The sequence below is a fragment of the Musa acuminata genome, chromosome BXJ3-2, assembly GCF_036884655.1.
Source record: "Musa acuminata AAA Group cultivar baxijiao chromosome BXJ3-2, Cavendish_Baxijiao_AAA, whole genome shotgun sequence".
Classification (NCBI taxonomy): domain Eukaryota; kingdom Viridiplantae; phylum Streptophyta; class Magnoliopsida; order Zingiberales; family Musaceae; genus Musa; species Musa acuminata.
The window spans coordinates 17676631-17691997 of record NC_088350.1 but is presented as its reverse complement, the minus strand read 5'-3'; the positions used below and the strand labels follow the sequence as shown (position 1 = coordinate 17691997).

General features: G+C 36.7%; 1 non-coding gene across 1 annotated transcript; it reads right to left on the bottom strand.

The window, feature by feature from the left end:
* Positions 1-200: 200 nt before the first annotated feature.
* Positions 201-274, bottom strand: TRNAV-AAC (transfer RNA valine (anticodon AAC)). The gene has a single exon. It is a non-coding gene; the product is annotated as a tRNA-Val (tRNA).
* Between the last annotated feature and the right edge of the window lie 15093 nt (positions 275-15367).

Genomic DNA, 15367 nt, shown 5'->3' with positions numbered 1-15367 from the left:
AGAAGAAAAAAAAAAAGAATTGAATCAGCACATGACAAGATAAAAAATAAATGTTCAAGGTATGAACAATTTGGATACAATTGTTGATCATGTAAATTCCCATATGTATCATCAATTTGAGGGCAATGCCATTTAGATAGGATTTTTTGGTGAAACAAGTTAGTTAAAACTTAATTTTAGTGACAAAGAATTTTAACATTTGGCGTCGCCCGGACTCGAACCGGAGACCTTCAGTGTGTTAGACTGACGTGATAACCAACTACACCACGACACCTCTACAAACAATCTTAATTTTAATGACTTATATGATTATATTATAACATATCTTAATATATTCTAATTGTTTGGTTGTCCAAAGTTGAAGGAAATTCTTTTACTTACCCAAAAAAAAAAGACAAAAAGAAGTTGAAGGAAATTACATTGGAAGTGTAAGTTGCAGTATATTCTGTATTCTAATTATTTTGGACCAATTTAGAATTTCAAATCTCAAAAAATATTGCATGGATCCATTATCTTTTGGTGGAAATAGAAAAATATAGAAAAAATTAGAAATTGGCACATAGTTAAGATGTTGAAAAATAAAAAAAAATATTTAAATTAGATAAATGGTGACATATGCCCATTGGGAATAAATTCAAAGCTTTCATAAAAAATTTTAGATGAATAATGGGGAACAATATCAAACAAACAAATTATCTTAAATGGAAAACATATTATAAAAGTTCATCTTAGTTTCAATCCAAGTTTTTCAGAAGATTTCAGATTATTTTAACCAAATCTCCTATGTGATACACTATTTTTGAATTAACCTAAAAAACAATATATCACATCTGAGATGCTAAAAATTTAAAATATATCAAAATAATTCTCTAAATTAGAAAAACAGTGACATATGCCCATCTGGGACAAATCCAAACCTTTCATGAAAAGTTTAAATGATTTAAACTAGTCCTTATATGCAATACATTAACTTTATTTTAACCCCAAAAATAGTGTACCATGTATTAGAAAATAATTTTTTTCATCAATTTTTACATATTTAGAAGCTCAAATATTAAACAACATTGCAGCAAAAATAAAAATAGAAAATTAGGAAATGACACATTATTTTGATGTTGAATAATTCAGAAAAAAAATCAAAAAACGTCTAAAATAGAAAAGACATTATAAAAGTCCATCTTAGTGCCTTCTAAGTTTTACAAAATATTTCATATCATTTTTTATCAATCCTCCTATGTGATAGAAACATTGTGTTTTAATTTATCCCGAATATAATATATCCCATATTATATTGACAATCTTGCTGTTTTGTCTAAATAATAAAAAAATATATTTAATTGACCCTCCTTTATCAATCTTGCTATTTTGTCTAAATAATTCGTGACCATGTACTTTGAAACATTTCTGAAACAATATCACCAATTTCACTAGCCTAAAATCCTATAATAAATAAGAAAAATATTGAGAAATTCTAAATATATATGTATTTCGAATCCCGCATACATTACAATCAACTTCACATAAGATTCTTCAAGTGACAATGCTAGTGCCTTTCGAATTAGAATATTGGCATATATATCTATTATATCCCTGTCTACCATATTATTGAAATCTATCAACTTCAAGAAACAATACAAGGTGAGGTGGCATATGTCGTCTTTCCAAATAACTTCGATAGGTGAATTATAACATCAAGGAAATGTTAGTTGTCTTATATTTAACAATAAACGGAATAGTTATTATATACAATCAAGCTATAAGTAAAAATTATCATGTAACTTATGACATCAACTTTAGCTTGCATAAGATTAATACCACTTCTTCTCTTATAGTGACTTCATTTTTCTTAATAGTCTACGAGATCAAAATAACTCAGTTCATACATCTTCTAAGTTTGTTTGGTATCTTATAAAAACTATTAACAACTTTTAAAATTATTGTCATCTCTTTTTCTTAGTTAATCTTCGTCCTTGAGATTTGGCTTTACTCGGTCCTTCATCATGGAGAAGAGAAATGATATTTAGGTCCACCTCATCTAGTTTATTCTTTTCCAAGGGTTCATGGTAGGAACGCTTAGTTATATTCTTCATCTCTTTTTCACAACTTTTCTTCATTCTTTTCTTCTTATGACTACTCATTTCATAGAGATTGCACGATATAAGTTTGTAGACATTATATTTTTATCATCAGTACACATTTTTTTAAGCTCATTGGGTAACATTTTGCCGATTGCATCACCTTAACTATGTTGCCTCACAAAGAACATGAATGTCCTAAGAACATCAAGACATGTATCACAATTTTTGTATTGTGATTGTTGGGGTTCAAGTGTTTTGCGTTACTCTTCTTGGACATCATCTATACATGCATCGAATGTTTCATGAGTGTTTTGTTGTTAGAATAAGACACAAATTCGTTACCTAGTTATAAAAAAAAAAACTATAATTGTATGAATTTAACCTACAAGTGAACCTTTAGGTGGTAGCTCATCAAATAATGAAAAATGATCATTACGACAACTTTTCAAAACAACATACAATTACAAATCTAATTTTAGAATAACTAACTATATCATATGATATTTTTGAAATCATTTTAGTTGTTTGTGATTTTACTTCCGACTTAAAGCACGGGACGTGCTAGCAAAACCATCCCTATCAAAGATCATAACTTTTGATATCATATTATACCAAATTACTAATACAATAATTTACAAACTATACACATCTACGTAACTTACCTATGATACAAATAGGCATGTAATTACTTACAATACAAATAAGCATCCTTGAAGATTGTACTTCAGTTGACGACATAGCAGGGACATGCTCGCAAAACTACTAATCACATAATTTACAAACTACTAGCTACAGGTTACTAGTTATAGGCATCCTTGAAGATTGTACTTAATTTACAAACTACTACTTACAAGTGCTCTACAAACCAATCACGTAAGTGATGGCATGTGTAATACACTACACAATCTTTTTTGTTATTATTATTCTATGAAAATCTAGGGGGCGACATCACATGCGCAGCGGAAGAACATAAAAATAAAATTCTTAAATTTCTCATCAATGTGTTCATCGTCATGTGAAGATTGGTGCGTAAAATCCGTAAAACTTAAAACTGCATATATTAAAGATTGTGTTACCTAGGGAGATTGTATATCCCTGAATTCCTGTAAACCTCTAAGAGAGGGTAAATGAGGTCAAGTGTCCTCCTCTCTAGCGGTGATCTACAAGCAGGGCTGTGACGATGCTCCTTAAGTCTCCAAGTATGTTATTTGAGGAGGAGAGAGAGAGGAGAATAGGAGATGGTAACCCAAAGAGGCTCTAGCCTATAAATCATTGGTTCCCTCCTATTTCTAGAGGTCCCCTATCAACTTAACATTAATGGATCCTACCCTATTGGATATTGGATCTCCATCCAACTACTCAAGCCTCTTAGATTAGTAGATTTCTATCTAATGATCTCTTATTGGTTCTTATTAAATCTTATCCATAGGATCCAATAAATTAGGGGCTTATTGGATATCTAATAAGATAGGGGCTCCTACGGATATCTCATATATGAACCTCTACTCATCGTAATGCCTATCATATATGTTTGACCCTCTAGGCCTAATATGGAGCTGGCCATGAGTAATACCACTACTGTCACGAACAAACTTCTAAACAGGATGTGTGATGTAATGCTTATATATGTCTGTGTCTTTTGGTATATTCATGCTTTGCACAGCATGTAGAGGGACGACCAAAGGCTTAATAGTCTCATTTTAGTTGGGTTTAGTGACAGCTTTAGGTTTATAAATAAAGGTTATGTCACATTGACACTTGAGAGAGATTTTTGATCTATAGTGGACCATTTTGACCCTTTGTTGTGCAACTGTTCAAAGCTTGTAAAGTCTGTTTGTAATTTGCATAGTCTATGACGTATTTTCGAAAATGTTTACTTATGGATCCCGAGTGAGGCGTTTTCTCTGTCCCTTTTTCTCTTTTGTAGGTCCTAAGGGACCTTGGGAAGCTTCGGGGAGGCTGACTTTTGCGGACGGACACGCAAGGGTGCCGCACAACTTATGCAAAACTAGCTAAGTCCATGACAGATGGTAACGGAGTGGGACAAGCACTCATAGAAACACTTGGCATGCAAACATGGGGGGACCTAGCAGGGCTGCGTTGAGGGCAGTCAGCACACGCACGACCGTTTGGAGGAAAACGAGCATGTAGATGTAGGGAAAAGGAGTCGCTCGTTGGAGCGGGCATCTGAGATTGGCATTCAGAGGAATGGCCAATCCTTCACACAAGAGTCACCACGAGAACAAGCAAGCTTGGAAGAATGCGAAGCGCACAAAGGTTGGGATGGTTGAGTTTGAACTACGGCTCAACGTTAACAACTATACTTGATGATGCTCAAGGTAAGCGAGATGCTTGGTAAAGGATGAGACCATGTAAGGTGGATGATGGGATATAAAGTGGAATAACCTTTGTATATGAACAAGTATTAGAAAACCATAATACGCAACGGAATTAAATGAAATCACAATAAAATAGAACAACAAGATATAAGTGAAAAAACCCCTTCAATGTGAAGGGTAAAAATCACGGGGCAAACTAGAGATAATCCACTATAATAATAATGAATATACAAATCTCATTCTCTTGCCCAAAACCCTAGCAATAATTACAAGAGAATAACTGGGATACAAGGATCACGTCACTATGCTCAATATGTAAATCCTCCCTAATTCTCCTCAAGTAATCATAGTAAGAATCTACTATAGGCATTGTCGCTGTTTTCTTCCCTTTCTTTCTCCTTGGATTTCTATCTTTTTCTCCTCCTTTTTACTACTGTAAGGATCACTACGTTGCTGCAGTTTTTCTCCCAAAAATGCAGCCACCTGCTCCTAAAAAATGCAGCCACCACACCCCCTTTATATTGATCTAGGGTTAGGTCAAAGGGGTGTGAGCTGTGGGCTGATAAAGCCCACTATGGGCTGAACCCACATTGGGCTATCAGCCTAACAACCTCCCCCTTCAGCCCATAAGGGAGACTGTCCCATGACCCCTCAATGTGAAGCCATACTGACCAGCTGTCAGCATATCTCTTGTCTTTCTTTTGGTAAGGTCTTCATTTCATTTGGCATAAGTGTGGTTCTTCTGAGGAGCATCCATCTTTTCCTGCATAGCAACTAATCACTTCTCTTTCTGCTCACTTTCAACTGCTTCTTGGAAACTCTCTTGTTCACCTGCATCAGTACGCATCACATACGCATCTGTCGAGTATCTTGTGGAAGGTTGACGTTGTCTAGAAGATCTTCTCAACTAAGGTTCTGTTGGAAGTTGCTCTCTAACTTTTTCTTGCTCAATATGTCCTATAGGTATATCAACATCAGGCTCTACACCATCTTCCTACACATCTCCCCCATCACCCTGATATACTGGAGGAGTAACTGGGTCACAATTTGCTAATCCATCTGCAGAAGTTTTGGCTGGTGCTTTCTTATTCAAATCCTCAAAGGTTTGATCCTCAAAGAAGACTACGTCTCTGCTTCTAAACACCTTATGCTTTTTTGGATCCAAAGCCTGTAACCAAAATGATCATGTGAGTAGTCAAGAAAAATACATTTTTTAGTCTTACCATCCAGCTTGGACCTCTCATTCTCTGGAATATGTGCAAATACACGACAACTAAACACTCTCAAACGCTTGTAGAAAACATCATTCCCTGACCATACATACTCTGCCACATCACCATCTAGGGTTGTACATGGTGATAAGTTGATCACATCAACTGCAGTCCTCAATACCTCATCCCAAAACCTTTTGGGTAGCTTGGCCTATGAAAGCATATATCTAATCTTTTCCATGATGGTGCGGTTCATCCTTTCTGCAATTGTATTATGTTGAGGTGTACCAGGAACTGTCATCTCATGTTGAATCCCATGTGACCTACAATAATCATTAAATAATCCTGTATACTTACAACCATTATCTGATTTTATGCATTTCAATTACCTTTCTGTCTCCCTTTCAACCTTAGCACGAAACTCTTTGAAGACATTAATAACTTGATCTTTGGTCTTCAAAGCATAGGCCCAAACTTTCCTAGAAAAATCATCTATAAAAGTGACAAAATAAAGTGCACCACTTATACCAAGAACATCAACAAATCCACCAGGAGTTTTTGTCCTCAAAAGACCACATACATCTGTATAAATACGATCTAAGGCATAAATTTTTCTAGATAAAGCAGGACTAGCAAATGAAACTCTATGTTATTTACTAGCCAAACAATCAATACAAGGGTTCTAATGTATACCTCTGAGATCTGGTAATACCTTTCTCTTGGAAAGAGCTTGTAGTCCCTTCTCGCTTATATATCCCAATCGCCTATGCCAAACTCCATGCTAAAGTCTTTCTCTATAGCATTTAACTACTCACCATAAGCTTTACCCTGCAACCTGTACAAAGTATGACATTTTTTTCTACTAGCTATAACAAGAGAACCCTTACTAATCTTCTATTGCCCTTTGTGAAATCTGCTATCATAGTCTTCATCATCAAGCCTTCCAACTGAAATTAAATTCAGCCTTAGGTCAACCACATGTCTCACATCCTTAAGCACTAACTTGCAACCAAGGTGAGTCTTTATGTGGATATCACCCATGCCAATGATATCTGCTATGCCATAGTTACCCATCTTGATAACACCAAAATTTTCAAACCTATAGGTAGCAAAAAACTCCCTCCATGGTGTAGCATGATAAGAAGTACCTGTGTCAATCACCCACTCAAGATCCTGACGCATACAAGAAAAAATATCATCAGAAGAAGACAAAATCAAATAATCACCACCCCGCACTATAGCCGTGATATTATCTTTTGACTTTGTAGACTCCACTATTTTTCCCTTTTTTTTGCTCTTCTTAGATTGCTTGCATTAGTTCTTGTAATGTCCTTTCTCACCATAGTTATAGCAAACAATATTTTTTCTTGATCTTGACTTGCTCCTACCTATGCATGAACTGCTTCTCGACTTTGACCTTCCTTTGTTCTCTGAGATAAGTGCTTGTGAATCATTCTGAGATATTACTAAATTCTTTCTTCTCAACTCTTTATTCAACAAACTGCTTGTTACTTGACTCATAGTGACAACACCATCTGGCATAGGTAATTACTGAGGGAAACCACCAGTGTCTCTCAATTTTCTGGTAATTAACTAAGAAGTAACAATGCTTGCAACTCATCATCAAGAGACATTTTCATTAAGGATAACTGATTAGTAATACTTTGCATTTCATTCAAATGTTCAGCAATAGAAGCACCCTCTTTGTATTTTAGGTTCATAAGTTTTTTGATCAAAAAAGCTTTGTTGACAGCTGTTTTTCTTTCATAGAGACTTTCCAACTTTTTCTAAAGAGAATATGTAGAAATTTCATTAGAAACATGATGAAAGACACTATCATCAAGCCACTATCGAATAAACCCAATTATTTTTTTATCTAACCTCTTCCACTCATCATCTGTCATAGTTGTGGGTTTTGCACTATCCCCCTACAAAGGTCCATACAAATCTTTGCAATACAAGAGGTCTTCCATTCTTGGTTTCCATTTCATCCAATTGTTTCTATTCAAACTAATCATGCGAAAAACATTACTGGCCTCCATGTTCAAATACAAAATTAAATCATCAAAATCTTGCTCTAATACCAATTGATGGGATATAAAGTGGAATAACCTTTGTATATGAACAAGTATTAGAAAACTATAATACGTAGCGGAATTAAATGAAATCACAATCAAATAGAACACCAAGATATACGTGGAAAAACCTCTTCAATGTGAAGGGTAAAAACCACGGGGCAAATTAAAGATAATCCACTATAATAATAATGAATATACAAATCTTAATCTCTTGCCCAAAACCCTAGCAACAATCACAAGAGAATAACTGGGGTACAAAGATCACGTCGCTGTGCTCAAATGTAAATCCTCCCTAATTCTCCCCAAGTAATCACAGTAAGAATCTACTGTAGATTTGATTTAACCTGAGATGAGAACACTACTGGATGATTGAGAACAGTCTCTCTACGTTGTCCTTGTTTTCTTCCCTTTCTTTCTCCTTGGATTTCTATCTTTTTCTCCTAGTTTTTGCTGCTGCAAGGATCACCATGTTGCTATAGTTTTTCTCCCAAAAACGCAGCCACTTGCTCCTAAAAAACGTAGCCACCACACCCCACTTATGTTGATCTAGGGTTAGGTCAAAGGAGTGTGGGTTGTGGGCTGATAAAGCCCACCATGGGTTGAACCCACTTTGGGCTGTCAGCTCAATAGTGGAATGAGTTGCTCGGTGACCGAAAGAGTTGTGCAAAGCTCACAGAGGTAAGGGGAATTGCTAACTCGTAGAATTTGATACTCGTGCATGGGCTTGTATGCGGACGATGGAATGTTCGTGGCCATTCCAAGGCGACCGAAACTCGGCGCCATGGGGCATTGAAACTTTCTCTTCGGCATATAAAGGATACGTCCGTAGGAGGCTGAAATGTGCAGCAAGTTCAGCATATTGCTAGGCCTTAAGTGGTGCAGCGGGAGCTATATTAACGTGGAGTCGCAATCTAGCAAGTGCATTTGCAGGAGGCAGAATAATGCGTAGTTTGTTCAGCAAATCAGAGTAGTCCAAGGGGATGGTGGTCTCCGAAACGAAGAGAGATGTTGCTCCAATGGGATAGATATCCAAGAGGGATAAGTCCCGGCTCTCCAGAGGGAGAATCATGTGTAATAGACCGCACATGTTAAGAAGGAGTACCTTAACAAACAACAACTCCACGAAGCTCAATGGACCGAGCAAGCAACGAGGAGTCATCACATGATCTCACTTGAGAGAATACATTGGTGGATGCATTGCAAGATCAAGTGGGGGAGTGATCTAAGGCAACATAAATGAAGGCACACTTGGAGTCGATATGGAGATCGGACTCAAGGGAGGGCTGACCTGTGGAATGGTGGGCACGAGAGCCACCATCATCTCAATGCAAAAACGAGGAGCAGAGCAACTTGGGTGTAATTTGATGAAGTACCCAAGCCGCATGAAGGGAGCCAGCATAGAAGATGGAACATGGAGCAGAGGCATAATGCTTTCCTTAGATAGAGGTCAAGGATATAAACTCTTGCAGAGGTAAGAGCAGGATCATGTTGTTCCATGGGTCCTTCATTCTGACGGAGTGGACTCATCTTGCATGGTGCCAAAGATGAAGGGAGCTTCTAGGCATATGCACCTTATCTCGGAGAAGCATTTGATGGAGGAACTAAGGCGACTCAACTTACGGAGGCGAAGTTGGGTTAAGAAGGCCTTGGCACGGGGCAAGAGGACGCGGAGGCGGGTACTCTTGAAGAATATGCCACAGTGTTGTCATGAAGGAAGCGGTGCGTAGCAGAGATTATGTTGGTAGGGGCAAAGGCCTAGGATCCAGACAATGGTGCACTAATTGCAGTGAAGTCGGTGGACTTCGGGAGCTACTAGGCGACAAACTGTCCTAGAGCGGTGCTTCATCTAGGTGTGACCCAAGAGCGGGTAGATGAAGGTCGATTGCCAAAGGAGCGAACAAAATCGAAGGTGAAATAAACACTACGATATATTGGCATAGGCCACATGAAGGGATCACAATTCGAGTTTATCCCACAAGGATCAAAATGCAATAGAGATGTCACTAGGAGGCGACATGGTGCAACAGATCGTGGTGAAATAGTTCGTGGCAATGCGATACACACGACATAGTCCCGTGAGGGACTAGATCATACAGAGGTGTGATCGGGAGCTACTAGAAGCTCCACTTCGGGGAACAACACGACGGTAAGAAGGGCTATGGATTCAAGGAGTGAAGGTCATGGTACCGGAGAGGCGGGTCTTCCATACGTGCATCAAATTTTACATCGGATGAAAGCCTTGGTCATCAGCATATGGGGGCTATGTTCCACCAAGGGAAAAGTTCAAATGCAAGTACCAGTGAGTCTCATGGGAGGGACTTGATCATGCAGAGGTATAATCAAAGTAACTGGAGAGTTGGATAGCTCTAGAGCCCATATTCTCTTAAGGGAACTCGGCAAGTCAGAGGACAACGTTGCTACCAAGGAAGCTAAGGATAATAAATTCGGTACAAACCCTACAATGTGATGGCAGAGGCCATGCATGGGAGTTGCAGTCTGTCTTTCTATCGACCAAAGGGAGCTACTTGGAGAACACAGAGGTGTTGAAGCAGGGGGTCGAAAGGGGCGAGGAAGTAATGATGATTCCAGAGGGACTTAGCTATCCAAAATTAAGCATCTGTTAGAATGGAAATGGAATTAGAGAAGTGCCATAGAGATATATCTACTGATCATTAAGAAAAGGGATACAGATGCGAGGTGACAGATAGTAGGGCGATGGGCATGTCAGCGCCATGGTATCACAAAGGCGGGATTTTTGTGAAAGTAATTGATCCCTTGCTCTCATGGAGGGAGAGCGCTTGGTCATAAAAGGGGCTGAGGAGGTGAAGCATATAGAGGCAAACTCCAAGTACCGAGACAAAGCTAAAGGGCAGAGGCCAAGGAACTTTATAAGACCGGTGTCAACGAGCTTCTTATCAAGATAGCCGAAAGTAAAGGACTTCGGGTCATGCAAGAGTGCATGACCAAGGAATGAAGCAGGTAGTACGTAGTGTTGTACCTTTGCTACTCAATGGAGTAGGCGGCAGAGTTGATGGAGAAGATGGTACAATCCCAGATGCGTCCAAATCTATTAGAGAATTACTCTAAGTTGGGGTGAAAACTTCCTGTATTCCAGAAGTTCGATGGTGTTGAGAAGGTGAATTAGAGTAACTAACTCAACGCAAGGAGTGCAAACACTTCCAGTGCTTCATAAGTGTGAGCAAAGAGCAAGCGAAGGCTAGTAACCAGCTCGATGCATGGAGTATAACCTCGAGGAGGCGAGCGAAGTCAAGTAACCTTTGCCTTCTCAACTCTTAAGAGAATAGGTGAAACCGAGTACCCCAATTCTCTTATCTATCCAACAGAGAAGCTTTGCAAAGGTTCAAAGACCTTTCAAAGATAATGGAAGACAATAGTTGTCAAATCCTCACTAACGGTGGTCAGTGCTACTGAGAGTAGATTGTCCGGTTCATTTCCCAACAAAATGCCAATCGAAAGTGGAAGTGATGCAAACCTACTTGGAAGTGACAACTAAATGAAAGAAGAGTCGATAAACATTTTATAGAGGAAGGACCCAAAACTTCAGAAGTTTACGAGGTGATGCTCGTTAAAACTCCAACAAGCATCCACCCAGTTCAAGCAGGATGAGGCATTTGAGAGACTGGCACATAGTTAGGATGATCTTTTCCTTCATCTGGAGGATCCGCAGGAACCAACAGGGATCAACACAACTCAGCCAACCCCACACTAGAGTTAGAGTCATTGGCGAGTTGACGCAGTATAGTGGATCAAAAATTCGACTACTCAACAATAGCAGTGGAGAGCAACTGGGAGCCAAAAGGCGCATTGCAGTTGGAGCGAAAGATTGAAGACTCAGTAAAGGCGAGGAGTTGTAGTGTTAGCAAAGGCTTTGACGAGGATGTCGAAGGAATAAGTAGGGGAGAATGTCATAGATAAACTTCTAAACAGGATGTGTGATATAATACATATGTATGACCGTGTCTTTTGGTATGTTCATGCTTTACACAACATGTAGAGGGACGGCCGAAGGCTTAATAGTCCTATTTTAGTTGGGTTTGGTGGCCGCTTTAGGCTTGTAAATAAAGGTTATATCATATAGACACTTGAGAGAGATTTTCGATCTATAGTGGACCATTTTGACCCTTTGTTGTGCAACTGTACAGAGCTTGTAAAGTTTGTTTATAATTTGCATAGTCTATGAAGTGTTTTCGAAAATGTTTGCTTGTGGATCCCGAGTAAGGCATTTTCTCTATCCCATTTTTTCTTTTGTAGGTTCTAAGGGACCCTAGGAGGCTTCGAGGAGGCTGATCTTTACGGACAAACACGTAAAGGTGCCGCATGATTTAGGCAAAACTAGCTAAGTCCGTGACACTATGTCGTAGGCCCTAGACGATATAGGGGGAATCCAATCCTTTTGGACCTATCTGTCCTTAGTTCCAGTATACCTATAGTCCCTCATCCATCTAATATTTTAGAGATTGTATACCGGGCATAGTGTTGTCATGCCCAAACGGTTTATTCTCGAGTCTCGCTCTAATCGGATTCTCCCGGATAACTTTTTCTCTCTCAATCCGAATGACCTTGGCCAAAGATTTGTTTAAGCAAGAATATATTAGATATTCCTCTCATAATACTAAGAGCAGATGATCTTCTATCGACAATCAATATCCCTCGTAAGGTTGGCTGCCACTCTCGATGATCGGTTGATATAAATCTAGAACTTCCAAACCTATAAGTCTAGAATCAAAAAGTGTAGTACTCATACAAGACATATTTAGTGTCTTAAGTCTAAGGATCAGGTACACCATTAGGATGACGGAATCGTTGTTTGATAATGAGGTATCATCAACCATCCAATATTCCATGAGCAGATTAATCAGTAAACTTATTCTCCAATTAGCACCTACACTATAGCCATAGTATCTCTACATGAGCAGCTATGAGACGAGTTGCTTCTATCATATTGATAGGTATACAATACACTAATCTATCTGGTTATCTCGATATCCCTCTCGAGTAACCTATGACCAAGATTATTTAAGGTCTATGTTTAAAGATGAAGCGGCCTCATTATCGTGATCTCATCATGATTCGATTCCTATTATACAAATCCATGGACATCACCGTGCATGTCATATCACACGTGCATCGAGCAATATAAAATAATAAAATATTAGAATAATAATAAGCAAAAAAAGTGTATGTCATATCACACATGTCATCACTCATATGATTAGCTTGCGGGTGCACCTATGACTAGCATATCCAATATTCATTAAACCAAGGGTTATCAAATAGAAATCCAATCCCCAAAAAGAAGGATCCAACTCTATAAATAGGAGTTGGGATTAAAAGAAATAATAGCTAGACCTCTACTATCGCCTCCTCCATCATCTCCTCTCTACCTTTTCCTCCAACTAACTATCCACTCTTTGGTGTGAGAGGATAGTAAGAAAGACCAATCCCTCTTTCGTTACTACAGTGTAGTAGTGCATGAATGTAAGGAAAGAACGCGTTGCACAAGGAGGTGTGTCGTCGCTGCATCCGTTATGTGGAGTACTACTAGAGAGGAGTTTATAAGAGCTCCTTCATCCATGGACTGAGATCTACAGTTTTGGGGATATACGATCTCTCCTAGGTGAGGTCTCAACCACTTTATGCAATTACACAGTTTTTATCATTTTTGAGTTTTATACTCCTGATCTTCATACGATTATTTAATAAATCTATTTTTAGAAAACTAATTTTTATTTTTATTTTTCGTTACACATATGATGCTCTTTGTAATTTTCTAATACAAACTATATACATCTAAGTAACTTACCGACAATACGAATAGACATCTTTTCAAATAGCTAACAAAATGACACTTGTTTAAATTAAATCTTTATATTCTCTCTTCCACTAATACGATCCTCTTAGAAATAAATGAATAAACTATTATTACCTGATTATACTTATTCAAAATTTTGAGATCATCAATCAATGATGTTAATTACCATAACAATCTATAGTTACTTTGATAATATATATATATATATATATATATATATATATATAGCACATAAATTTAACAAAAATACATCACTATTCCTCATTTTCACATGGATACAATGCTATCATCCACATTTCCAAATCGTTACGGCTTGGTCCTTCATAAAAAAAATGCTTTCTTGTAAGATACCTAGAAGATCTAGATACCTTCATATCAAAAATTTCTTCAATATTCAATAAATTAAAAAGAAGAGATACATCTGACATAGAAAATGGTAGTTCAACTCTATTTACCAAAAACTTATCAATTTTATACCATCATTATATAATTGTTGAAGTTAATCCATGAGATATGATTATATCAAAGATATCTAGGAAATGGTCAAATAAAGTACTTTTTATAATATCTAAATGATACTTCCTTGGTAATAATAAGACCAATTTTCCTCGACTATATTTAATAGTGTACTAAGGCTTTGTCCTATAACAATTGTTTACAAGGGCTTTTTGACCTCTCTTCATCATTCGAATGATCTAATCGCAAAGATAAAATTAATAAATTAATAATTATAATTTAAATAAAATTAAATATAAAATATTGTAAATAAAAATATACCTATACTTGTGTCAACATTCTTGTAGATAGCTTTGGAATTTCTACACATATAATAAGTGTAGAAATAAATAAATCTTTTAGAAATAAATGAATAAATAAGTATAGACACTCTTTTAGTTTATGAATAAAAAATAAATAAATCTTCAAAATAATCTTCAGAACATGTTTTTCAAATAAAGATATATCAGAAGAAAGACCAAAAGAAAAAGTCAAATATCAAGGGAGAGATCAAAATAACAAAGATCATGTTCGATCAAATAAGGGTAAAAGAAACTCGAATGAAGCTAAAAAAGAAACCCGTTGATGTTTTCACTATAAAAAAATTAAACATATTGAAAAACATTATTGTTACAAAAATAAAAATCTAAATGTTTCTCTCTGCTCTTATTGTAAAAAATATGGTCATCTTGAAAAAAATTGTTAGAACAAAAATCAAACAAATTATTATAAGGAAAATAATAATGAAAAAGGGATGAAGAAAATATTTTCTTTATAACATCCGACGAGAAATATTCTAGATTTGCTTGGTTTTTAGATAGTGGATGTATTAATCATATGACAGGGAACAAAAATTTATTCTAAAGGCTTGATTATTTAATCAAATCTACAGTATAGATGGGAAATGCCAACAAGGTTCAAGTAGAAGGAAAATGAATAGTTGTTGTGAACACGAAATTTGGTAAAAAATTTATTAATGATATGATGTTTATTCCTAGTTGAAAACAAAATCTCACTAGTATAGGGCAACTAATAAGAAAAAGATATTATATTATTTTTTATGATAAAAAATACTTGATTTATGATAAAAATTTGGAAAACTAATAACAATTGTGAAGATGACAAAAAACAAAGTATTTCCCTTATTATCTTTGGATTTCTCCTTACATGCTACTATTACTGATGAATAAACATTATAATATAAAAGCTATAATCATCTAAATTTTTGTGGGTCTATGCAAACTATCTTATATAACAAATCCTACATAACAAATCCTACCGTATTCAAACTGATGAGAAGATGCCTTAGAACAAAACTAAAGTTGATGAAAGT